The sequence below is a fragment of the Podarcis erhardii genome, assembly GCF_964252035.2.
Source record: "Podarcis erhardii genome assembly, chromosome: 6".
NCBI lineage: Eukaryota > Metazoa > Chordata > Lepidosauria > Squamata > Lacertidae > Podarcis > Podarcis erhardii.
In genome coordinates, this window is record NC_138510.1 from 24,243,575 (window position 1) to 24,268,158 (window position 24,584).

Genomic DNA, 24,584 nt, shown 5'->3' on the forward strand with positions numbered 1-24,584 from the left:
CAGACCTTCATTAAGGGATGCCATACAGTTGTATTAGAAATTGCCCCATAAACTGCTTGTTAATCCCATATAAAACAGTCATAAAATACTGCTATAGATGGTTACATGCTGAAATAAGGATACAACATTGTGATTTATATTCTAATAGTAAAGTGAATTGTTCCCTTTAATATTGTTTGAAAACAATTATGAGAAAAGGGCTGCGGTTGAGACCCTGGGAGGCATTAAACTAATACAATGACTAGTGCAAGAGGATTTCCCCATCTTCTCCTGCCCATTACCAAATCTGCTCCAGAGGCTTGGAGGAATCACCAGACCAGATTTAGGGGGTACATGGGAAAGAAGATGGAAAATGCTTTTTACTACATTTTATTACATTTACTACATTCAGCTTAGTACTATGTTGAATACAACCCCATACATTTAAAGTACATGACTTCCCCCAGACAATCCTGGGAACTGTAGTTTGTTCACTGTGCTGGGAATTGTAGCACCGAACAGGTAAAGCCAAAGTTGTCAACCTGACATAGCAGAAGTGCTTTTTCGGAACGGAGGAGGCGCCTAGGCACAGCTGAAGCTGACATTAATATTGCACGAAGGGAACATAAGAGGATGCAGCCAGAAAGGCAGCTTCAGGTCAGGCCTGGAGCTAAAGGCAAGCCAACAAGGTTTAGATGCCATACAGAAATTAAGTTCTTCCCACAGACCAGAGCAGCAGGCAGAGGAGCACCAGGGAAAGGATTAACAGAATTCTTCAGGAGGACAGTACATAAAGACAACTTTATTTTTATATATCTATTTCACCCTTTCTCCAAGGAGCACGGGGCAGGCTTAAATGGTCCTTCTGTTCTCCATCCATTTTATTTTCACAACCACCTTGTGAGGCTGGTTAAACTAAGACAGTAAGCTGAAATTCTTTTGGCCATACAGTTCTTTAGCCCTACTGAATTTATCCCCCGCCAAAAGAACCTCAGCTTGCTGTCCAATTTGCAAGCTTCACTCCATTTATGCTATACACATAAAGAAAAAGAAAACAGCAAGCAACGTTTCCTCATTGTCCAGTATACAAGACAGTTCAGCGAGATACTTCCTGCACACCAAAATCCCCCACCCCAGGCTGTGTGCCACAAACTTCAAGCTGCAATCCTATACTCACTTACCTGGAAGTAAGATCCACTGAACTCAACTCTTATTTCTGAGTAGGCATTATAGGATTCCACTGTCTGACTGTTTCCAAACAGAGCACTACTTGCTTACATTCTCTGCCATAACAGCTCCCCAAATGTACACACACACACACACACACACACCAATAGTTTTCCTACCAGCTTACTTGCCAGCCAGCTTACTTGCCAGCCAGCTTACATTACCTGGATAGGACCTTCAACCTGACTTCAGTGGTTCTTGGACTTTGAAATGAGCAGAGTCTCAAGATTCCAACAGGTTGCTACCTACAGACACATCTTTTCTGTGCTCCACCTACTTACCTGGTGCTTCCTGTTTTCCTCACACCTGAATGAGGGGAGGAGTCTGTATAACAAGCATTACCAGGTTACTGCGGGCTGAGCCTATGGGGACATCAGAAATCTCTCCTGGGCTTCCTTGTATTAAGCCGCAGATGAGTGTTTGAGCTGCAGGTATTTGACAGTTCAGCCTGTCTCTCTCACCGGCTTATCAGACCTGACAGATTGCCACTAATTAGCAACAAGGAGCCCCCTGCTGTTTGATTGAGCATTCATTTTGCAGGCAATGGATTTTGCTATGTGATTTCCAAGAGCTGGATTTTCAAGGGGCTTAAGATTTTGCAGAACGACAGAAGTTGGACTCACTTGACTGTGAATGTTTTCGTGGAAGGACTAATTCCGTGTGAGTGTTGCAAGCAAGGTTTAAAAGCTCGGGATTGTGTTCAACTGGGCAACAGTGTGTGTCTCCTGTTGTGTTGCAAGGAAAGAGTGTGGACCTATGCTCTTGTAAAACGAAAGTGCTGAGAATGAGGGTTGCGTTTTGAGCACATGATACATGTAAAGCACATATCTACCTCCTCCCCAAATCCTGGGAATTGTAGTTTATTAAGGGTGCTGGGAATTGTAGCTGTGTGATGGGGAAAGTATAGTTCCCAGGATTCCTTTTGGGGGGAATGTTTCTTTAAATGTCTTTTGTGCATGCAGTCTGAAACAGAGAAATTAAGGAGGTGAAGCTTTTAAACCCATTTAGGACCATCTCAGAAAAAGCTCTGCTAAGGGAATTTCCACTAAGCATTAAGATAGTTACATCTGTCTGTCAGTAAAACAGATTGCCTTGGAAGGCAATTTATTCTCCTTTTTTAAAAGATGTTTTTAAACGGAAGCTGGACAGCCACCTATCAGAGATGCTGTAGTTTCAAGATTCCTTCAATGAGCAGGGGTTTGGACTATCAGATGGTTTTCAAGAGCCTCTCTAGACTGGTACTTTATTACAGGTGTATTCTGCAACATGTTCCTTGCCCAGTAATAGTGAATTAATTATGTTTTTGTTTTTTCTGCGATGCTTCCCCACATTGTTGATGTCTGGAGGGACTATAGTGCAGCAAAAGCAGGACAAAAATAAACAACATATGCACTGATTGGAAATGAAACAATGTGATCAGCCCAAAAGTTTTGCAAGCACAAACAACATTTTAAGTGGGGTCGCATGTGATCACACCAAGAGCATCATGAATGTGCAATAAAAACGAGGTCAGGAGGGTCCCCAAGATTCCTTCCCATTGTATTATTCTATCGCTTTCCTTCTAGTTTTACCTATCTAGGCCCATTAGGAGTAGATTAAAATCCACAGGCTTTTGGCTTTGGATAAACATTCACAAACTTTTTATTGATAATAATCAGCTAAATAGTTTGAGGATATATACAACTGTGTAACATGCAGAAAACAGCATTTTTAGAGAAATCAAAGACTGGAACTGAGGGAAGACGGGTGGGGGTGGGTGGGTTCTGTGGGGGAAGGGGGGGAGGGAGGAAAATGGGGGGATAAGGATGATATGTTTCTGGATAATATGTTTTGTTTTGATTTTGAATAAAAAAAGTTATTAAAAAAAATCCATAGGCTTCAGTTGGGATAGTTGTCCTGTTCCTGTTATTCTGTAATATATTAATTTTGTACTGCATGTGATGTCATAAAGCCACACTTTCTTCTTTTCCTACATTTATATAGCTGTTCTATAACAGGAGTTCTCCAGGTGGCTCACAAAGCATTCATGAATTAGCCCAACGCTTTGTCAAGTCCCGCTTGAGCGAAAAAGTAATGCACAGCCATCTACCAACAATGAACTCATCCTCCGAGTGTAGGATCCTTATGCTGTCCAAATGCACCTTCTGTGCACAGGGAGAAGATATCAGCACAGCAGTCTTGAGCAATTTTCACAGTTTGCAGACTTACAAAACAAAATCTTTGTATGAGAAATCATAGAAGGGACGAGAGAAGGAATTCCAAAAGAGCCCAATGAGGACTAAACACACTGACTGGCTCAAAGAGGCATGGGAAAGAAATGGAATGGTGCATTCTGGGAAAGAGGATGGCTGCCGGCTGCTTAGAACCTTTAACGTGAGCCTTCCACACTGCAACATTTAGTTGCAACGCCACCACTGAGGGAAAAGCAAGCATTTCATTTCACCACAAGATGGCAATGGTCTATCTCTACCAAGCTATATTGTGGCCTCAACTTTATTGGTTCTTCCCCTCAGTTATGAACATGCCTTCATTTCTGAAAGAAATCTGACACACACAGAGGAATGCTAAGTATAGGAAGCTGGCAGAGATGCCTGCTTGCACCACTGTCTGGCTTAGATTTCTAGCTTTCATTTTAAAAAGAGAGAGAGAAAGAAAGAGACCTTGTAGAACTGAACACACGAGGCAAAATGTGCAGACACTATTGTGCCCAGTGGTTTTATAAAAAAGGACCACATGCCTGCCTTTTAGTGTTTTTGCCCATGAGTGAAGTCTTACTTATAAATGGTTGCTATTTAGGGCAGTGGTAATAACCATAAAGATTTTTAAAGTGTACATACTCATTGCCCAAAGCAGGGACATACTGGTTCAGTTTGAATTCCTTTATTTGGTCTTCCCTGGTGGAGAAGGGAAAGGAGACATTCAGACATTTACAGCTCAGCCCTGTACATCAGGGATAGGTAATTATACTTTTCTGTCAAGGGTACATTTCTTCAAGGTAGAGATCAGGGAGAAATTTGGTTTCATTTACATTTAAAGTTATGCTTCCCAAGACGATAAATGAACAAACATGTATTTTGCAATATTTATGTACTGCTTAATCAACAAAACCCTCTTTGTGATTTAGATTTTAAAAAAACCCTCCACTAAACATTCATAAAAATACCAATAATATCAAACATAAAAAACACCTTGACCCGAAATAGAATCCAACTATAAATCAGCAGTTTTAAAAACAAATGCACAATAAATTATATGTTAAAAGTGACTTGTCTGGGTAGTCTTGCCTATGCAAAAGGGTTTTCAGAAGGCTCCAGAAGCAATGCAATGAAGGAACATGACAATATGCAAGGAGACAGGGTGGGTTGTGGCACTGATGCCTACCTGAAAGGGGGCTCAGCTGAGTCCCACCAGCTGAAAATGATGCTGATAGGTTTTGGTGATGCAAGGTTTGGATTTCCTACTGCTGGTTTTTGTTATTGAAAAAACGAATTAGCACCCCTACACTGCTGCTTTGCAGATTAGTAAAATGGTGCTCTACGGGACGCAGGTGGCGCTGTGGGTTAAAGCCTCAGCGCCTAGGACTTGCCAATCAAAAGGTTGGCGGTTCGAATCCCCGCGGCGGGGTGCTCTCCCGTTGCTCAGTCCCAGCGCCTGCCAACCTAGCAGTTCGAAAGCACCCCCGGGTGCAATTAGATAAATAGGGACCGCTTACTAGCAGGAAGGTAAACTGCGTTTCTGTGTGCTGCGCTGGCTTGCCAGATGCAGCTTGTCTCACTGGCCACGTGACCCGGAAGTGTCTGCAGACAGCGCTGGCTCCCGGCCTATAGAGTGAGATGAGCGCACAACCCTAGAGTCTGTCAAGACTGGCCCGTACGGGCAGGGGTACCTTTACCTTTACCTTTAAAATGGTGCTCTGGGAATCCTTCTGAAGTCTTTCTTCCTGTGTTTTTCCATATCCCGCCCCCCATGGAAACTTCCTCTCTATTAGTTGGGGGGGCAATATATATGCCATACCTGCCTCCCCCCTCCTTCCCCTACAGAACCAATAATAGCTCTAGGCAGTGCCTCTTTTCTGGGGGGACACAGGGGTACGCATACCCCTAAACATTTTGTGAATCTAAGTTTGGCTTCATTTAGGGGCAGAATTTCAATATGAGTAGGAAAATGAGAGTACCCCTAAACATTTATTTAGATTGCGGGGGGGGGCACTGGCTCTAGGAGAGGAGTGCAATTAAATTGTGGAAAGGGCAAGAGATGAAACAGCTGAACATTCAATCCCCAGCCCTTTAAAAAAACATTTTTTAAAAAATGAAATGTTTTCAGTATGACAAACTGGTAAGAAGTTTTCAGTATGAAAAGCCTGAGAGATTCCATTCGGGCATCATCCGTGTCATGTCCTGTTTGGCTGAAACTGAGGGAAGTTTTGTTAGGAGGAGGAGCCAGTGTCACATAGTGGTTAAGAGCAGTGGACTCTGGTGAACTGCATTCATGTCTTCGCTCCTCCACATGCAGCTGCTGGGTGACCCTGGGCTAGTCACACTTCTCTGAAGTCTCTCAGGCCCACTTACCTCACAGAGTGTTTGTTGTGGGAGAGGAAGGGAAAGGAGAATGTTAGCTGCTTTGAGACTCCTTTGGGTAGTGATAAAGTGGGATATCAAATCCAAACTACTCCTCCTCCTCCTACTCCTCCTCCTCTTCTTCAGAAAACAGAAGCAAGTAGCAGCTGAAATTTCCAGTCTAATCTACATGCCTAGGCACACCTAGGAGTTCTTTTTAAATGAACCAGTTCTAAGACAATGATACTTTCAGTTCCTCTCTTTATTATAGCGTCTTCCAAATAGATCCTCCTCCCAGTCTAAAGTCAGACAGATTGATCATCATCATCATCATCATATTTTTTTTATTATTTATACCCCGCCCACCTGGGTGGCTCCCAACAGAATATTAAAAACATGATAATACACCAAACATTAAAAACTTCCCTAAACAGGACTGCCTTCAGATATCTTCTAAAAGTCAGATAATTGTTTATTTCCTTGACATCTGATGGGAGGGCGTTCCACAGGGTGGGCGCCACTACCAAGAAGGCCCTCTGCCTGGTTCTCTGTAACCTCACTTTTAGCAGCAGAGGAGTCTAGGCACTGGTGTGGGTGACAGGGTGGAATGGAGGGAAAGGAGAGGAAGGGTGTTGCTGCACTGGAAATGGTTTCCTGTGGGGCGTCTCCACCCCCATCGTTCTGCCCAGACACTGAGGTCCAGCCCCGAGGGCCTTCTGGCAGTTCCCTCACTGCAAGAAGCCAAATTACAGGGAACTAGGCAGAGGGCCTTCTCAGTAGTGGCACCCACCCTGTGGAATGCCCTTCCACCAGATGTCAAAGAGAAGAACAACTACCAGACTTTTAGAAGACATCTGAAGGCAGCCCTCTTTAGGGCAGCTTTAAATGTTTAACAGACCACTGTATTTTAATACTTTGTTGGAAGCCGCCCAAAGTGGCTGGGGAACCCCAGCCAGATGGGTGGAGTATAAATAATAAATATTATTATTATTATTATTATTATTATTATTATTATTATTATTTCCTTCCCAGCTCTCTAACTCCATCCCCAGCCACCCCTAAGAGGCTGAAGTTGTTCCCAGCTCCTTATTTTCACAAAAATTCAAAACTGATCTGTTTGAGTGTAGCTCCCAGTAAGGAACTAAAGCTTCTATGTCCCCATCAGTGGCGTGTGGTCAGTCAACGAGGGGGATTAGGCTTGTCCTCTAAAGATTCCCCTGAAGCCTCCTTCCCAAAGTCTGGCTTAGGGTTGGGGGTGCAATGCTCCGATGGGTCCAAGAAGCCTCCGACCACCTTCACTAAGCCCGCCCGGCTTTGGGAAGGAGGCAGGAGGGCTCCAGCATCCTGTCATAGCCCTGGCATCTCCTTCACAAAGCCCAGGAAGCTTCTGCCCAGCTTAGGAAGGAAGGCGCATTGCTCAAGCACACAACATTGGGAGGTGGTGACATCACACATGTGACATCGGCCCCTCCCTATTGCCCTTGCAAGCTGGTGTTTCCGGCACTAACTGTTCCCCAGTGAAAAACTGGTCCCTTCACTCCCAAATAAATTTATGGCAAACCACGTGACCCGGAAGTGTCTGCGGACAGCGCTGGCTCCCGGCCTCTAGAGTGAGATGAGCGCACAACCCTAGAGTCTGTCAAGACTGGCCCGTACGGTCAGGGGTACCTTTACGTGGCACATAATGCACGTTATGATCCTAAAGTGACTTGGTCTACAAAGGGCACACACTAAAAATGTTGCATATCTTTCATTCCCCCTCCTCCAGCCTTCCTAGGGATTGCACAAATAGCCCACATGCAGGATTTTCCCATTCAATACAAGCTTGTGTGAACACTTTCATACCTTCCAAGTGTCCTGGAAAAAACGGGATTTCCCATTTTTCACACGAGATCTTGATGGCCCTTTCAGGGTGAGAGCGAGCTGGAGGTAATGTGACTCGCCCAAGAGTGCATCCCAGAAGACATGCATCCTGGTTTTGCATCAGAAAAAGTTGGACGGTATGCACTTCATGCTCAATTCTTTACAAAGCGGAACTTCCCATTCCAAAATAGGAAAACAACATACAGTACAACCTGTAGGGGGAAATGAAGCAGGAAGATCTGGATAAATCATTGTTTGTCAGTTATTCAATTTTCCTGTTTTGAATATTTAAAAAATCTTATTGTGCTTTTTAAAAAGCAACAACAGCAGCACACACACACACACACACACACACACACACACACACAGCTGCAGGGCTTGCCATAAATTGTCACCACCACTGCCAATACTGTTGTTGTTGGGATGTAGGGTGTATGGAAAGGGGAGAAACAAAAATGAATGCTTGATCTAACCCCAGGAAAAAACCGAGACAACCCACCCACTGTCTCGAGTGCCATGGCTTATAGTTGCATTTTTCAAAACCTATCCAATTATCCCTGGATCAAGTAAACACATTTACAGAGGGAAACGAGAGAGATAGAAACTCTTTAATGGGGGGTGTCATGTGGACAATGCAAAATAGGAACACAAACAGCTTCAAATACAGGTGTGGGCAAATCCTACACAAACGTGTCTGAGTTGCAGCTGTTCTGTAATTACAACAGGATGAGACTAAACAGTCTATGAAACAGTCTTCAATTTGAAAAAGGGAGACAGTTGCGTTCTGCGTTACTAACGCTCTCTATTTTCCAGACACTAGCTCAGCAGGAAAATCTACTTCAGAATACAAGAATTAAAGTGGAGAAGTGTCTGCCTAATGTAATGGCTAGGGATGGCTAATATATTCCCCCCAGATATGACTGGATTCCAAATCCCAACAGCTCCAGCCAGAATGGTTCAGGGATGATGAAAGCTGTAGTTCAATGACATCTAGACCACAGGTCTGCCAGCCCTTCTTTAGGAACTGGTGTGTCTGTGAGAGAGAAAGATGGGGTGGGGAATAGAGGTATCATAAGCAAAACTACTGAATCTAATTGGCTGGGGTGACCCACATGCTTTAGAGTCAATGACAGTGTGGGCCAATGAGGGCAAAGAAGGTGAAGAAAGAAAACTGCAGAGAGAACTGTGAGGTGTAGTCAATGTGATGTCCAGATGTCATGGACCTCCCATCATCCCGGACAACTGGCCATGCTACTAGGGCTGATGGGAGTTGCAGTCCAACAACATATAGAGGGCACCAGGTTGGTCATCCCTGATCTAATTCAGTATTGTCTATGCTGACTGGCAGCAGCCCTCCATGGTTTCAGGCAGGGGTCTCTTCCAGCCCTACCTAAAGGTGCCACGTGCCGAACCTGGAACCTTCTGCACACACGCAGATATTCTCCCACTGAGGCCAGTGCCCTTCAAATTGATACGGAAGCGGGGGCATGTCTTCTTCACCTTCTTCTTCGCTACAATATATCCATTTATTTCCAATTGTCAATGTCAAAAGGGACTAAAATCTATAAAATTCATAGAAACTCAACATGCCAATTTGCTCAATTTCTCTAAGACTCCCTGACACCTCCCCTGTCCTCCATAATCCCTCAAGCAAGGTGTCAAAACCCTAATCCTGTCAAATCACTCTGCCAAGCCTTTCCTCCGGGCAATGCCAGTATATGGACCATTGTCTTCTCATCACCGGTACTCAGGATGTGCTTATCTGTGCATATCTCCAGCTCTGCATATTCCCCCCTCCGTCCTCCATATGTTAATGTATTCATGATGTAATCTGTGTAACCCAACCTCTTCTTAATGTATTCATGATGTAACTGGGATGTATTTTGCACTGTATTCTGGGACATGGAGGGAAGTTTCAAAAGTTCATGTCACCCCTTTCTCGCTGTTCAATCTCACCTTGAACCTGTTGCACAATAAACTTGGATCTTCTGCAGCTTGCTCCTGTCTCTGGCTTAGCTCATTTTCCTCCGCAGGGACCCGCGGACTTAGTCCGACGAGCTGGGTGGCAGAGCAGCCTCGCACCCAGATTTTACCGTAACAAAATGAACACAAAACCATCTGGCTCAGCTCTAACTCCAGATTAATTTCCAGCACACACTTGGCAACCTATCTGGTTATACTAATGGCATTGCTAGCATAAGCTAAACTTGGGCACTTCAGTTCCTCGGTATTGTAAGAGTATTAGTAATGGGGGAAACCAAGGCGACACCTCTCAGGAACCTGTTGTCATTGCTGTTGCTGTATCCATTCCAAAGTGGCCCACAGTACAACAGAAAAATATCTAATAACATGGCAGTGCATGTCAAATGCTGGTTCCCTAGACAGATACATGGGATATAAACAAGAAGATGGCAAAATATATAGAAAGAAAGTGTGAGTGTAGCGACTGTGGGTTTATCCACACTTCCTCTTCTCCTGCTGCTCCCCCCCCCCGGGGGGGGGACACAAACACTTTAGTGCTCAATCTAAGCCATGGGTAGGCAAACTAAGGCCCGGGGGGCCAGATTCAGCCCAATCGTCTTCTAAATCCGGCCCACGGATGGTCTAGAAATCAGCGTGTTTTTACATGAGAAGAATGTGTCCTTTTATTTAAACTGCACCTCTGGATTATTTCTGGGGCATAGGAATTCATTCATTCCCCCCCAAAAAAGTACAGTACAGCCCCCCACAAGGTCTGAGGAACAGTGGACTGGCCCCCTGCTGAAAAAGTTTGCTGACCCCAATCTAAGCAAACGACAATTTGAGTTTACTCCAGACTGATGTTTGCTCTGATTCAGAGCTAAAGAGTGAGTTTTCCCAGGAAAAGGTGTGGGGCAAGGGCACAGCCGTTTGGAACTGTGCCTAGATAGTGCAGGGCAAGCAGAAAACATCTCAGACCCATGCTTCCTAGGCATGGGGCAAGTGGGAGCATGGATGAGCCCACCATGCTTCTTTAGCAGTCAGTCCAGGAATCCTGCTTTGGCAGACAAATAACAAGCAAAAATATTCAGTACTTGGGGAGGTGGGGAGTGAGACATTGTTCTGGGTTTGAGCAAGTTATTGCTGCTGCTGTTGCTTCCACATTGCATTGCTGTGGTCTAGAGGAGACACAGCAGTCCTCCCTTAGCAACTGGCTCTGTGACACCCTCTCCTTCTTCCTGCTTTACCACACTGCTTCAGGTCAGAGGGAATCCCCACTGAGAGGAGGAGGGACATTTAAAGGGATTTCCCAGCCTGCCCACTGTTCTCTCAGGAAGAGCGATAAAGAGCCATTTAAAGACACACAGAGAGACAGAGGGAGGAAGCCTGGCAAAGTATGCTGTTTCTTCTCTCTGCCTCCTCTCAGATGGTTCTCTGAAAAGGGGGGCTCTGGTTTTCCTCAGAAGATCAACAAAGAGGCTTTTCAAAAGCAAACAGTAACACAGGGATAGAAAAAAATAAAAATAAAGAATGACTGAAACTCGGTGTCAGTTTCCCTGAAGAATGTAAATTCCCATGCAGTGAAACAAAACCTTAGCCAAGCCTGGGTGGATTCACTTTCAGGGCTGACTGATTTCAAAATGCAGTGATCATGGATTGTGTGCTTTGGAAAACATCAGGCATTTGTCCACAGTTTTGTTGGGGGTGTCCGAGAACAGGGCAAAGATAAAAAATGTGCACTCAGGAGATGGCCAACTCAGTTTGCTTGGATGTATCAAATGTCATTTCTAGCGCTGGATAGAAAAATCAATTAAAACTCATTTAATTGGTGAAAAAGATAGCAATTAAATAATAATAATTATTATTTGTAATATATTTATAAAAACTGTGAATGGGAAGCAAACATGTCCATACTCTACAAAGTATGTTTTTGCTTCAGAAATATTGCTTTTACCAATATGTAAATATAATTTTTAGCTTAGTCTATTAATTGACATATGAATAACAATTTAAAATGTCTTTAATAAGTTTAAAAGCCTAGACATTTCACATATCATAAAATCTATCAAACCTAATTACTCTCTCACATGCATTTCCACAGAAATGTCTTCAAAACCAACAGAGACACTTGTGGCACCTTAAAGACTATAAAATCTATTATGACATACATTTCTGCAAACTATAATCAGAAGGCATGAAAAGCTTATCCTTTTGGCATGGTGGAATTATAAACAATGCTGTCAGAGGGAAATTAAATGCAGAAGGTGCAGACTAAATATAAAGTCACTCAGGGCACATGAGTGATCTCAACCAGTGGGTCATGGGATTTAATGGATGAGTCCTGTGGTTTCTGGTTTCAAGGCTTAGAATCAAATTAGCCTTCACCAGTCTAGTGTCTTTCAGTTGTTTCCAAGCTACAACTCCCATGCTGGTTGGGGTTGATCAGAGTTGTAGTCCAAAACATCTGGAGGGCACTAGGTGGTGGAGGCTTATTTAAATCAACACTTTTGTTTATATGGTCCTCCCATTCCGTGGGGACTGATATTGTCTGAGAAGGTTTGGTTGATGGTTCTGCCACTGTTTGAGCTATGAGCCTTCTCTTTCTTTCTTTCTTTTTAAAAATGTTTTTAATATAAATTTTATTAACATATAGAACACATACATATACATTTACACAATACACATACACAACACACTATCTTATTTTCATAACATAAAACATACCTACATTACTCTATATAATACCTACCTGTACTGTACATATCAACATACCTACACACCTACCCCACACAGACACCCAACAAGTGACTTGACTTCCAGCCGTTCTTGTTACACTACTTTATTTTTCCAACTAGCTTAAACACATTTCATTATTTCATAGAATCATAGAATCATAGAATCATAGAGTTGGAAGAGACCACAAGGGCCATCGAGTCCAACCCCCTGCCAAGCAGGAAACACCATCAGAGCACTCCTGACATATGGTTGTCAAGCCTCTGCTTAAAGACCTCCAAAGAAGGAGACTCCACCACATTCCTTGGCAGCAAATTCCACTGGAACAGCTCTTACTGTCAGGAAGTTCTTCCTAATGTTTAGGTGGAATCTTCTTTCTTGTAGTTTGGAACCATTGCTCCTTGTCCTCTTCTTTGGAGCAGCAGAAAACAACTTTTCTCCCTCCTCTATGTGACATCCTTTTATGTATTTGAACATGGCTATTTCTTTAATCTCTTCTTCTATCTTGACTTTACTCTCCTTTCACTCTAATCATTTTTTGGATTCACACAATATGTGTCAGAAATTCTACTTTTTCCACAAAATTTTTGATGTATTCCTTAAAGATAGCCCACTCCTTATTCACTTTTTGTACCATATCTCCTCTTATCCTCCCTGTTAGTTCAGCAATATGGAAGTAGTCCATCATTTTAGATAACCAAGCTATGAGCCTTCTCAGTGTTGGCTCTCTAACTTTGGAACTCCCGTAAAATGCTCACATCCCCAAGTTCAATGTCAATGTTTCAAATGACAGTGAAGACTATTCTGTTTGGAAAATGAGCCTTTTACTTTCCTGAGCTGGTGCTGAAATTTTAATATTTATTATTGTGTTACCATAAAGTTCTGGGATTGTGGCCAACCGGCAGATTCAATCTGCTACAATTCTCCCTCAAAGAACATAGAATTGTAGAGTTGGAAGGGACCATGGGGATCATCTAGTCCAACCCCCTGCAATGCAGGAATCTTTCACCCAACATGAGACTTGAACCCACAACCCTGAGATTGACAGTCTCATGCTTTACCAACTGAGCTATCCCTCAGCTCAGTAGCTACTTGGCACCATATTATTCAGCCAAAAAGCTGAATTCCTGTAGACTTGGGGTTGTATCCAATGTTAGTTTACTCAGAGTAGACCCAGTAAAATGAATGGACTTCATTAATTTCAATAAGTCTACTATGAGCCTAACTTAACTGGATACAACTCTTCCCCGAGAGATGGCTTACCCATCTGCTGACCCTGAGTGTTGTGTTCTCATCTCCCACTGCAGTTATGTTAAAAGGAGTCACCCTCCAGTTGCTGCTGCCATCTAAGCCAGAGGCTGCTTCTTTCCTGCTGGTGACAAAATTATTGTAATTTTTGAAAAATAAAAAAAGATTGTTGTTGCTTTATTACATACTTTTGTCATTATGACATTGTTTTGAGTGGTTTCATATGCAGTTTTTTTGTGGTCATGTTTTTGTTGTTTGAGTGCATACTAAAAGTGGCATAAAGTGAGTAGTGATTATGACCTGTTTGGTTTTATGATTCTGTTGCATCATCTGCTTATTGCCCTTTGGTGTTGAAGCGTGTATTGGCATTTATTGTATTTTTTTTTATGACTTTCCTTCCATAGGGTTCTTTGGAAGCTCTGCTGAGAAGTGGAGCAACAGAGGTCAAACATCCACACCATACATTTAATGCACATTGAAAGCACATGACTTCCCCCAAAGAACCCTGGGAACTGTAGTTTGTTAATGGGGCTTGGGAGTAGTAGCTCTGTGAGTGGCAAACCACAGTACCCATGATACTTTGGGGAAAGTCATGTGCTTTAAGTATATGGTGTAGAAGTTAAGTCTCAGTATTTATGTTATTAATTTTAAGTATGGTAGCACTGAATTGATATTTGACCCAACTCAAAAAGCTGAATACACACCATGGATTTAAAGTGCATCACTTCCCCCAAAGAATCATGGGAGTTGTAGTTTGTTAAGGGTGCGAGGAATTGTAGCTCTGTAAGGTTTCCAGGATTCTTTGGGGAAATTATGTGTGGTGTGCACACAGCCTAGGAATCTTAAAAGATATATATAAATATATAAAAGATGCCCTTTATATACTGAAAGCCCCTGGCAACCCCAGCTAAAGGGATCAGGTTATGGGACAAATCTTTGAGAGATGCTGTCAGTCAAAGTAGACAATATCAGGTAAGCTGACCTTGTATAAGGTCCTTTGTTCCTCCAGCCTCCATGCAGGTACAGCCCCACCTGTTAGGTGTGGTGGCACATGCTACTGTTTGCACCATCATCTAAAGCAGATCTTCAGGGTGAGGCAGTTAAATATTGTTGTCCCATTGAAATCAATAGGTGCCATTCCGGTGACTCAGTGCAGGGTGAAGACTGTAGTCAGGTGTGCACAAATACATCATTATCTAAACAGGCTGGGAAGCAATCCTGAAATAGAAATAGCAGGAGTGCAGGAAGTATATTGGCACCTATTTTTATTTATAAAGTCACACCTGCATGTATGAAACAAGTTTATGTTCTTTTTGGCCTGAACTCTGTAGGAGAGACAGCTTGAAGCCTGATAAATTGTACCTTTAAATTAAAAATGGTGAATACATTGTAACAAAAGTAACTGGTTGTAAACTGATGTGTTACTTTCTGAACCTACTATTTTCCCCCACTCCCAAGTGTTCTCAAGATAAACAGTGTCTGTTTTGGTTAGTGTCTATGTTTTGTTTCATAGACATCGTATTTATTTCAATAATTATAATACTATGTTGCAGTCCTATTCTCACTTGACTGGAACTAAGCACCATTACGCACAGTGGGGCTTACTTCTGAGTAAACATGCATGGTTTTTGCCCTACATTCATAGTTAATCCCTTCTTCTTGAACCTTGCCCCAATGAGAAAAGTTTGCATTTTTGAAGCCATTCTCTGGAATATGAATAAACTACAATACTGTCCCGTATTGTCACATTGCTTGGTCTCATTACACAAAAAACTGTCCCTGAAGGATGAAGTGCCTAAACTGCTGTCCTGTTGAAGTTAATAGAACTTACTTCTGAATAGACATGCATAGAATTGCACTGCTTAGGAAGCCACAAGCTCCTGTTCTCTGAAGGTTTTTTTTTAAAAAAAATCATTTGACAAGTACTCTATCTGGCAAACATATGCCTTGAGACAGTATACAGCACAAAACAAAACAAAACAAAAAACAGAGACCAACTATTTTGTGAACATTTCTGACAAATTATAATAGTTTCAGAAAATGACACAGTTGCTTACAACCAGCTACACTAATTACAAACAATCTAGCCATCTTTTTTAAAACAACAACACTACTACTTTTTGCTAGACTTCTCTAAATATCAGCTGTATCCAATTCTGGCTCTTTACAGAACTGTATGCACTCCATGTTCCTACAGAGACCAGAGTCTGCCTCCCAGTGCCCTATTTTCAAGGGGTCTTTCCGCTGGTTTGTGGCTTATCCAAAGTGGTGATGGAAGGGGACACAACTTGGCCAACCATGGCCCAGATGAGATAAGCAGGCACTCATACTTCCCCTTGCTTCTACCAGTTTATAGTGCAATCCTAACTTACTCCCAGGTTACATTTAATGTCAATTGAGTAGTTATATTTAAAAAGCCTTGTTGGACGGTGGGTTATATTGTCACACTGCAAGTCAACTAGGGGACAAGTAGTTGAGACCTGTGTGCTATGCTAATCCCTGCACTCATCCACATGGCAGCACACCCCAAAACTGTCCTTTCACAAATCCCCCTTTTCTTGCTCCCATGTGTCAGGTTTTAAGACCATGTGCTGTTTTTTACCCTATAAAGGTAAAAAGGGTTGTCGTCCTGTGCACTTCTGCTGTCTGAGGCAGCCACCTCAGGCTGCCTAATGGCAGAGCCGGCTCTAGGTCTATGGGCCTGGTTTGGAGGTTCCAACAGGTGTAAAACCCTGTATGGCTTTAAAAGGGTTTAGACCAATTTATGGTGACAGTGACCTGACGAGTAAGTTCTACCTCCACTGTTGAGCGAAAGTATGCCTCTGAGAATAAAAGTTGTTGGGAATCACAACTGGGGAGAATTCTGCTGTGCTCTGGTCCTGCTGGCCCACAGCTTGGCCACTGTGAGGACTGGAGGAGCCCTAGTCTTGCTCCAACCGGGCTCTTCAGATGTGCAGCATTGTGCCCCTTTTGCCAGGCAGGATCAGATCTACTATGAAACCAACAAAGCTTAAGCTTCAGGACCTCTAATCCCATAGGGGCCCCATAAGCAACTCTAGTCCACATTGTTTAAAAACACTGGGTTTAGTGGACCCAATTTGAGTCGCATGGCTCAAATTGATTTGTTGTTGTATGTATGTATTTCAACCACCTCAAGGTTTGAGTGTCAGCAGCACAGAGGTTGTAAAGGTGTGATCTGTCACGGAACAGCCCCATTGAAGAAGATAGCAGTGGTTACCCAGAGACCTCCTTGCTGGTCAGGGGTGCCAACTTGAATAAAATATTTGGGGGGCAGGTAAGCCCCACCCCACATAATTGATCACATGACATGGAGCACGCACACTATTTGAATGGCTATGAATGCCCAGAGACCTCCTTGCTGGTCAGGGGTGCCAACTTGAATAAAATATGGGGGGGGCAAAGACCCCTGGACCCCTATGTTGCTGGTCGTGAAGGGGTCTCCCAAATGTGGGTCCCTCCATTGCAAATTTCTGCTCTGCTGAGCTGAGGGCCACCAATCTTGCTTTCTTTTAATAAAAGGAGGATTTAAAGACTATTTAGCTAAATATGCTAAGATAACCTAAATAGAACTACTTGCAAGAACCAGATTGGCCTAGGGTTTAAATATGTGATGGTATAGAATAATATATCTAAAGTTAACATGAAAAGGAAGATGTTAATTGACTAAGTAAAATTTATGTGAAAATAGTTTTGGAAAACTGTTACAATGATATACATTGAAACTCAGCTAGGGGGAGTCGAGGAAGTCACCCAACAATGTAAACACAAGTGGTGGAATTAATACACTTAAGATTTATGTTTGTTTGTTTGTTTGTCTGCTTATGGAAAATCAATTAAAAAAAAAAGGAAAATGAAAATAAAAGGAGGAAACGTGGAAACAGCTGCTGAATTTGAGGGGGAGGGAAAAGGGGCGCAGAAAAATAAGACGCCGAGGGAGAGATCAAGAAGCAACGTCCCTTCTCGCCGGCTGAGCAAAGCAACGTAGCCCAACTCGACTTTAGCCAGCACGGCGCATGCGCACGCCCCGGCCCCGACTCCGGTGACGTCAGCCCTCCCCTCCAGGCCCCGCCCTCCCTCTCCCCCCGCCCTCCTCGCGGCCACTCCAGATTACAGTGTTGCCAATCGGCGCTGTTTGCTGCGCCCGCCCGCGCCGCGCTCCCCACTCCGCCCGCCCCCCGCGCTCCTTCCCACTTCCCAGCATTGCGAGCCCGCTGAAGTCCACTCCCTCCCCAGCCTTACGTCGGTTCGGCAGCCCCCCCCCCCACGCGCCGTCCCTCCTCCTCCTCCTCCCTCGCACAGGACGGAGCCGCCGTCGGGGCCTCGGCAGCTGGGCAGCAGGACGCGCCTCCTCCTCCTCCTCCTCCCGCCTCGCTCGGGACCCGGAGCCGGCGAAGCCGCGACGGCAGGAGGTAAGTCCCGCCCGGCGGCGACCCTTCGGGGGCTCGAACTCAGCCTCCCCCCCTCCCACGTCGGAGGTGCTGCCCATGGCTGGTCCCACTCCAGTACGTGCCACCTGGGGGGCTCGCACCCCCTTAACCCCCCCAAATTTCCTTCCCTCTCTCCATCAGTGGCCCCCACACGCCCCCTACTCCTCGCAGACCCTCCCCGTCCATCATGCCCTCTTCTGTCCCCTGGGACAAGCATAGGACCCCTCCAAAGTCCTCCCCCCACCACCACCTTACACCCCCTCGGTTCCCACTCATGCCCTGTCCCCCTGACCCTTTGCTTCCCCAGGACCCCCAACCTGGGCTCCCAGGCTGTCATTGCTTCCCCCACCCCTTTCCGGGAACTCCCACCCTGCGCTTGTGGACACATCAACACATCCCAGGATCCGTGTCCCTTTGTCTTCCCAGAACCACGGCTTCTCTCCCCCCAACCCCCCCCCCCCCGTCCTCAGGATTCTCACTCCCCACCCACCCTATCACTCCATGCTTCGAGCCTGCTGTCGTTGATCTTTGGCTCTCCTGACTCTCTTATTTACGCAACCCATACCTACACGTTCTTGTCATCCACACACACACACACACCCCCTGGCCCCTGGACTTTTTAGTAACTTGTCCAATCCATCCTTCAGTTTCCCACTCCTCCATCTCAGCCGGGAAGCCGCCTCTCAACTCCATTCCTTAAATAGCTTTGCTTTTGACAGCCTGGCCCTTGCCTTAAAGAGAATGGCAAGAATTAGAGACAGAGACTTGCTACCTTTGCTAAACTTTTCTAGGTTTCTGACTTCTATGCCCCTTTAGAAAGTTTTTTAAAAATATTCTCCATTGGTTTGTTTACTTTTCTTTCCAATCACTGCAAGGGCTACATTTATGGTGACTCTGGTTTCTTCCAGTGCAATCAATTTTAACTACAACTACTTAGAAGTAAGTCCTATTGAGTTCAATGGGGCTTACTTCCAGGTGAGTGAGGTTAGGGTTGATCATTGTTTCTCAGTCCCACCAGGATGTTCACTCCTACCCTCAAGTCTTGCTGGATAGCTCATTTTCTTTTGATTACCTGTACCTGGCTACGGGCTACCCAGCCATAATAACACTGACTAGCCTTACAGCAGGGGTGGGGGACCTAGGATGTTTTTAGATTGCAACTCCCATGAACCCCAGCTGGCATGGCCACTTATCAGGAATTGTGGGAATTGTAGTTGAACAACATTTAGAGGGCCACAGATTCGCCATACCTGCTTTACGGGATTTTAAAGGATTTCGTCTAGATAATGCTTATGAAGCACTTTGAACACTTCCATGAGACACCTGAAAGCACTATACAAATGTTGTTATTGATAATATTTCCTCCCCTTGTTGGGTTCTGTCACTGATCCTAGATCCCATTGCCTTCATATTTCCCCACTGACTTCTTTACTTCTCGCACTGTGTTATTTTGCTAGGAAGGAAAGGAAAGCCTTGAGAATTTTTTTTACCTGATCTCTGAGATTGCCATCCCTAGCTATGTTACTCTCCCCCTGTGTGTGTGTGTGTATGTGTGTGTGTGGCAGGGGAGACTGCGACAGAATGTTGTAGCACCTTGAAGACTACAAATTTAATGTGGCCTACGCTTTTGTGGCCTGGAATCTACTTAGATGCCTGGAGTATTTGTTCCCATTTGACAAGGGTGTGTGCATTTATCAGTGTTTATATAGCCACATGCACAAACAAGCATAGGGGGGAAATATAAACTGAGGTCAAATGACAATGAAATGCTAAAAAGTACAGGTCTGTGATGATTTTTAAAATATATAAATATACAGTGGACATTGTATATTTCCTGGTTTTATTGTACTGATTTTTATGAAGATTATTGTAAACTGCTTTTGAATTCCTAATGAAGGGTAATCTACTTTTTAAAATATATATATATATGTTTATATGTTTGTGTAAACACATACACACACATGTATGCATACACATATAAAATAATCAAGCATCATCTTTATTTGATGAAGTGGACTCTATTCTATGAAAGTGATTCCACAATAAATCTGTAAGTGTTTCAGGTGTCAAAATATTTTATTCGCTGTTTATACCAACAGGCATCTCTTAAGGTCAAAAAGCTGTTTATCCTGGAAGTTGCAATAGTAAGAAGGTGTTTTGAAAGTAGGAAAACATTATGCAGAAAAATATTTTTGCAATTTAAAGATTCACTGTGTTGACTCTTCTTAAAAACAACTACTCTATTTAGAAGTTGCCTGCATTACGTACAGTTAAAATATATTGTGTAAATTACCTTGTAAGACATCAGTTTAGTACCAAGTTTCTGGTTTTCATAGAATGTGGATGCCTTTCCCCTTCCACCCCAACACTACACACCCTCTCCCATATATTTGAGGACTAGAAATGTGGATTTAAAACATGGAAGCTAAGATTTCCTCAGTGTGTCAGAATTTGGTATTTGTTTATTGAGGTGCAGCCTGGAGGTGATACTCATGGTCAGTGGGCCGCAGTTGAGAGCAGTTGGTATGTGTGCCACAACCGCATCGAGTTGCATTGTGCATTGCACTTTTGCTTGGCCCTGATGTTGTGTTCATGCCAGCTTCTGGCAAACAGTGTATTTACCTGTGTCATTTCTCATTTATAATCCTGCGGCTCTATAACGAGCTGCCGCCAGCGCAGTCTGTTTTTGCAACGTGCTGCTAACTTCAAACCGGACACAGCATGGCAACTGCATTTGGTATATTAAAATAAACCACTGGCATTTTCTCTGGAGCCTTTTCTCCCTTTTTGAAAACAACACCACGTTAAATACTTAGCTTGACACTGATGCATAAACATAACAGGTTTGTGTTCTTTCAATTGGCTGTAGCAGCTGCCTAAAAAAGTTCATGACACACTTGGTCTTTGCTGCTTAGAAATTCAAGGAAAATGATTTTTTTAATGGTGTGGTCCGAGCTAGCCAAGAATTTTTAAATTTTTGTTCATTTAAAGCTTCTTTCCCCAATTCCTTATCTTTAGCCAAAAAATAAAGACTCCCAGAATGGCTTGCAAATCTCTACCACCCCAAATTAAATAATAATAATAATAATAATAATTAATTGTAATGACACAAAAAAGAAAAAATGACTGGGAGGGAGGAGGAAATAAGCGAATAAGCAAACTCAGGTTCAAGTTATTGGCTACAAGTTATCCTGATGACCAGCTGGAATGGAAAAGTTCAAGTAGAGGAGACACTAAAAGTTCCTGGGCTCTGAGTGATGCCAGTCAAAACTTAGCATAGCCACTCTTCCTTCTCTGTGTGCTATGGTTTTAGCACAAAATAACATTTTTTTTGAAGTGTAATTTTGTACAGAGTGAGTTCAGTTGCCTGTGGAAAATTTACGGACCAGTGGCAGTGTGCTTAAGCCTTTCCTCTTGAAGCGTGCTTCCACTCAAAATCTGCCCCAGCTTCTTTTTTCCCTTTGTGGAAGTGTATGGGAACTGGTATGGGAAGTGTATGGTTCACTTCAGGGGTAAAAGCAGGTGGGAGCAATTTTTAGGGAGAGAGGGAACAATGGGCAGGGACAGACTTAAACTCCCACAGGCCCTTCCACTGCTCCCAATTGTTGCTGCTTTTTCTTTTCTTTTTTTAAGGCAGAGAAAATTTATGCACAATTGCATATAATGAGTAGACTGGTTGCATCCGTCTGGATTCCTCATCTGTATATTAGGAATAATAGTTACTTGTCTTTTTTTGAATTACTGTGATGACAAGTAAGATATATATATATATATATATTTACAAAACACATTACAGGTTTTGTATAAATAACAGGGAACAGCAGTGATAAAAACCAACAGAAGCAACTGCTGTGAAATGATTTGAAGATGATCACTTGAAGAATTTGCAGCAATGATTGGAAGCAACACACATATCTTCCCATCCTAACATAAGACCTAGGTTTTTCTGCTTCTCCTGACACCAGGAACCAAAACTCATATGTCACTCATAGGAGTAGTGTTGTAATCAGGCCTTCTGCAAGACTTGCGTTGGCAGGCAAGACCTCTCTGGACTCAGGGACCTCTTATTTGCATTTAGCTAGCTGCAGAGGATCTTGGGAACTGGAAATGTTTGAGTGGGATGCCAATCCCAGATGGAAAGAGCGTGTGCTGGGGGGGTCTTGCGTCACTTTCACTTGGATAGTTAACATTTCTGGGAAATGACTGGTCTGGAATTATTATGTTTAAAAAAAAAATCCAGCAGGAGAGTTTTTAAAAAGAAAGGAAGAAATTCTGAAATCTAATGCTTTATGTACTCCCATAACATTTATCCTTCCCCCATCAAATCTTTATTTTTTAACCTTTTCTCAATCCCACCCATCAAGAGTTCTAATCCCAGGTGTTGGGAACAAACACAGTGTAACCATTTATTATTTTGGGCAATATTTTCCCCCATCTGCAATTTTAATTTAGATTTTAGTTTACTCCATGTTCTTTCCATGTAAGCACTTGTATTCTGTTAGTCCCAAACTTGGGATCATTGTGTCCTAAGAAACTTTGCTGGCTAATTCTCCATGGATAGGGAAGAGCCAAAAGTTTTCTCATGAACTGGAACTACTTATGGCGAATGAATTTGACCCCCCCCCCCCGTAAGAGCATGAAGGATTACAAAAGAGCAACAAAATCAAGTGGAGCAGAGAACCTGTGAGGAAGAGAAGGAAATGAACTGAAAGGAGAATTGTGTTTATAGCAGCAGAGAGGCCTTGCTTAATTGTTGTTATGTTAATTAAGTTGGCTGAGTGCTGAAGTGTTGCAATTCTAGTCCAGATCCGATGACGATAATTTTTAAAAATTCATATTCCCTGTTCCCTGACCATCAATTTTACAGTGCAATTGTATGCATGCTTACTCAGGAAAAAAACCCACTATAGCCAATGGAGCTTGTGCACAGCATGACTGCAGCATGAATGTGCAAAGTGCTTTAGGAAAATTTCTTTCGTAGCTAAATGTATGAACATTCCCATTGATACGTTTACAAATCTATATACATCAGTGCAGGATATTGCTTCAGTTTGTTTGTCATGGACTCCAGTCGAAGTAAACAAAAATGTATGTAAAGCTGCCTTATGGGGTTAGACTCAGGGCTTTTTTTCAGAGGGGGGGGGGCTCACAGGAACTCAATTCCGGCACCTTTCAGGTGGTTGCAATTGCCATTCTAAGAGAACGAGGGAGGTGTTCATGGTGAGGTCTGGCACCTCTTTTTCTAGAAAAAAAGCACTGGGTCAGACCATATCTAGCCCAGCTTCGTCAACTTAGACTGACAGTGGCTTCCCTAACTGGGAATGCATGGAACTAAACATGGGACTGTGTGATTGCAAATGCATAGCAGTGGCTCTCCAAGGTCGTCTAGTCGCAAAGGCTGGATTTATTGATTTATACTTTTATCTCTCACATTTTCTTCAAGAAGCTCAAAGTGAATTATTTGGTCGCGCCCCCCCCTACATTTATCCTGCACAACAACCCTGAAAGGTAGGTTAGATTGTGAAAGAGTGAATGGCTCAGGATCTCACAGTGAGCTTCATGGCTGAGTGAGGATTTGAACCCTAGGATGGTATTCAGCTAAGGGCAGTTCCACACCATACATTTAAAGCATGTCCAGTGCACATTTAAAACACAGAAATCCTGAGAATTCTAGTTTCCCCCACAGAGCTATAATTCCCAGTACTCTTAACAGGCTCCAGTCTCCAGGATTCTTTGGGGAAAGTCATTCATTTTAAATGTATACTGTTGTTGTTGTTTAGTCATTTAGTCGTGTCCGACTCTTCGTGACCCCATGGACCAGAGCACGCCAGGCACTCCTGTCTTCCACTGCCTCCCGCAGTTTGGTCAAACTCATGCTAATAGCTTCGAGAACACTGTCCAACCATCTCGTCCTCTGTTGTCCCCTGCCCCTTGTGCCCTCCATCTTTCCCAGAAATGTATACTGCATGCACTTTAAATGTATGGTGTTGCTCTGCCTTTTATTTTACTCAAGAGTATACCTAATGAAGTTAATGAAGATGACTAACGTAGATCCACTAATTTTGAAACTTGGCTGAATACCACTCCTGGCCTCCCGAGTCTTAGTTACTCTAGTCACTATCCTATGCTAGCTCTATATGCTGTCTCCAAAATAAGAGGTATTATAATGAACAGGAAGAGGAGCAGCGGCAGCAACAAGTTAGACATATTGCAAGCTCATGTCCTGCTTGTGAGTTTCCCACAGGCATCTGGTGGACCACTCTGGGAAGTGGGATGTTGGACTAGGCATGTTTCAGTCTAACCCAGCAAGACTCATATGTTCCTAAGGAACAGAACAAAATAATAACTCTCCCAGAGGGCCCTGAAATAGACACACAATTTGTCTTGTATTGTTCTTGCTAATAGCATATAAACATTATGTATCATTTACGTAAGAGCCCTGTGAAGAAGATATTCAATGTCTTTGTTATGCTCATTCTGGAACATAGGTGCCTTGGCACCTAAACCCATTTCTGCTATTTGGGTTTCTTCATCCGTACTGCATCTCATCTGTCAGCGAGAAATGAATTGT

General features: G+C 43.3%; 3 protein-coding genes across 6 annotated transcripts in view; 1 reads left to right on the top strand and 2 right to left on the bottom strand.

Moving 5' to 3' along the window:
- LPIN3 (lipin 3) overlaps positions 1-1,523 on the bottom strand; it is a 39,781-nt gene extending 38,258 nt beyond the window's left edge. For 2 of the 3 annotated variants that reach the window (XM_081867620.1, XM_081867618.1), the window contains exon 1: positions 1,371-1,523. The gene's annotated coding sequence lies outside the window, so the exon portion shown is untranslated. Of the gene's footprint in view, positions 1-1,160; positions 1,294-1,370 lie in introns of those variants that run through there. The other variant, XM_081867619.1, reaches the window with a different exon arrangement.
- Positions 1-24,584, bottom strand: part of MANBAL (mannosidase beta like) — a 353,967-nt gene that overhangs the window by 291,245 nt on the left and 38,138 nt on the right. The window lies entirely within an intron of this gene.
- The window catches only part of ZHX3 (zinc fingers and homeoboxes 3), a 45,627-nt gene continuing 38,831 nt past the window's right edge, over positions 17,789-24,584 (top strand). Inside the window, exon 1 of one of the 2 annotated variants that reach the window (XM_081867599.1) lies at positions 17,789-18,088. The gene's annotated coding sequence lies outside the window, so the exon portion shown is untranslated. The remainder of the gene's footprint in view (positions 18,089-24,584) is intronic. The other variant, XM_081867597.1, reaches the window with a different exon arrangement.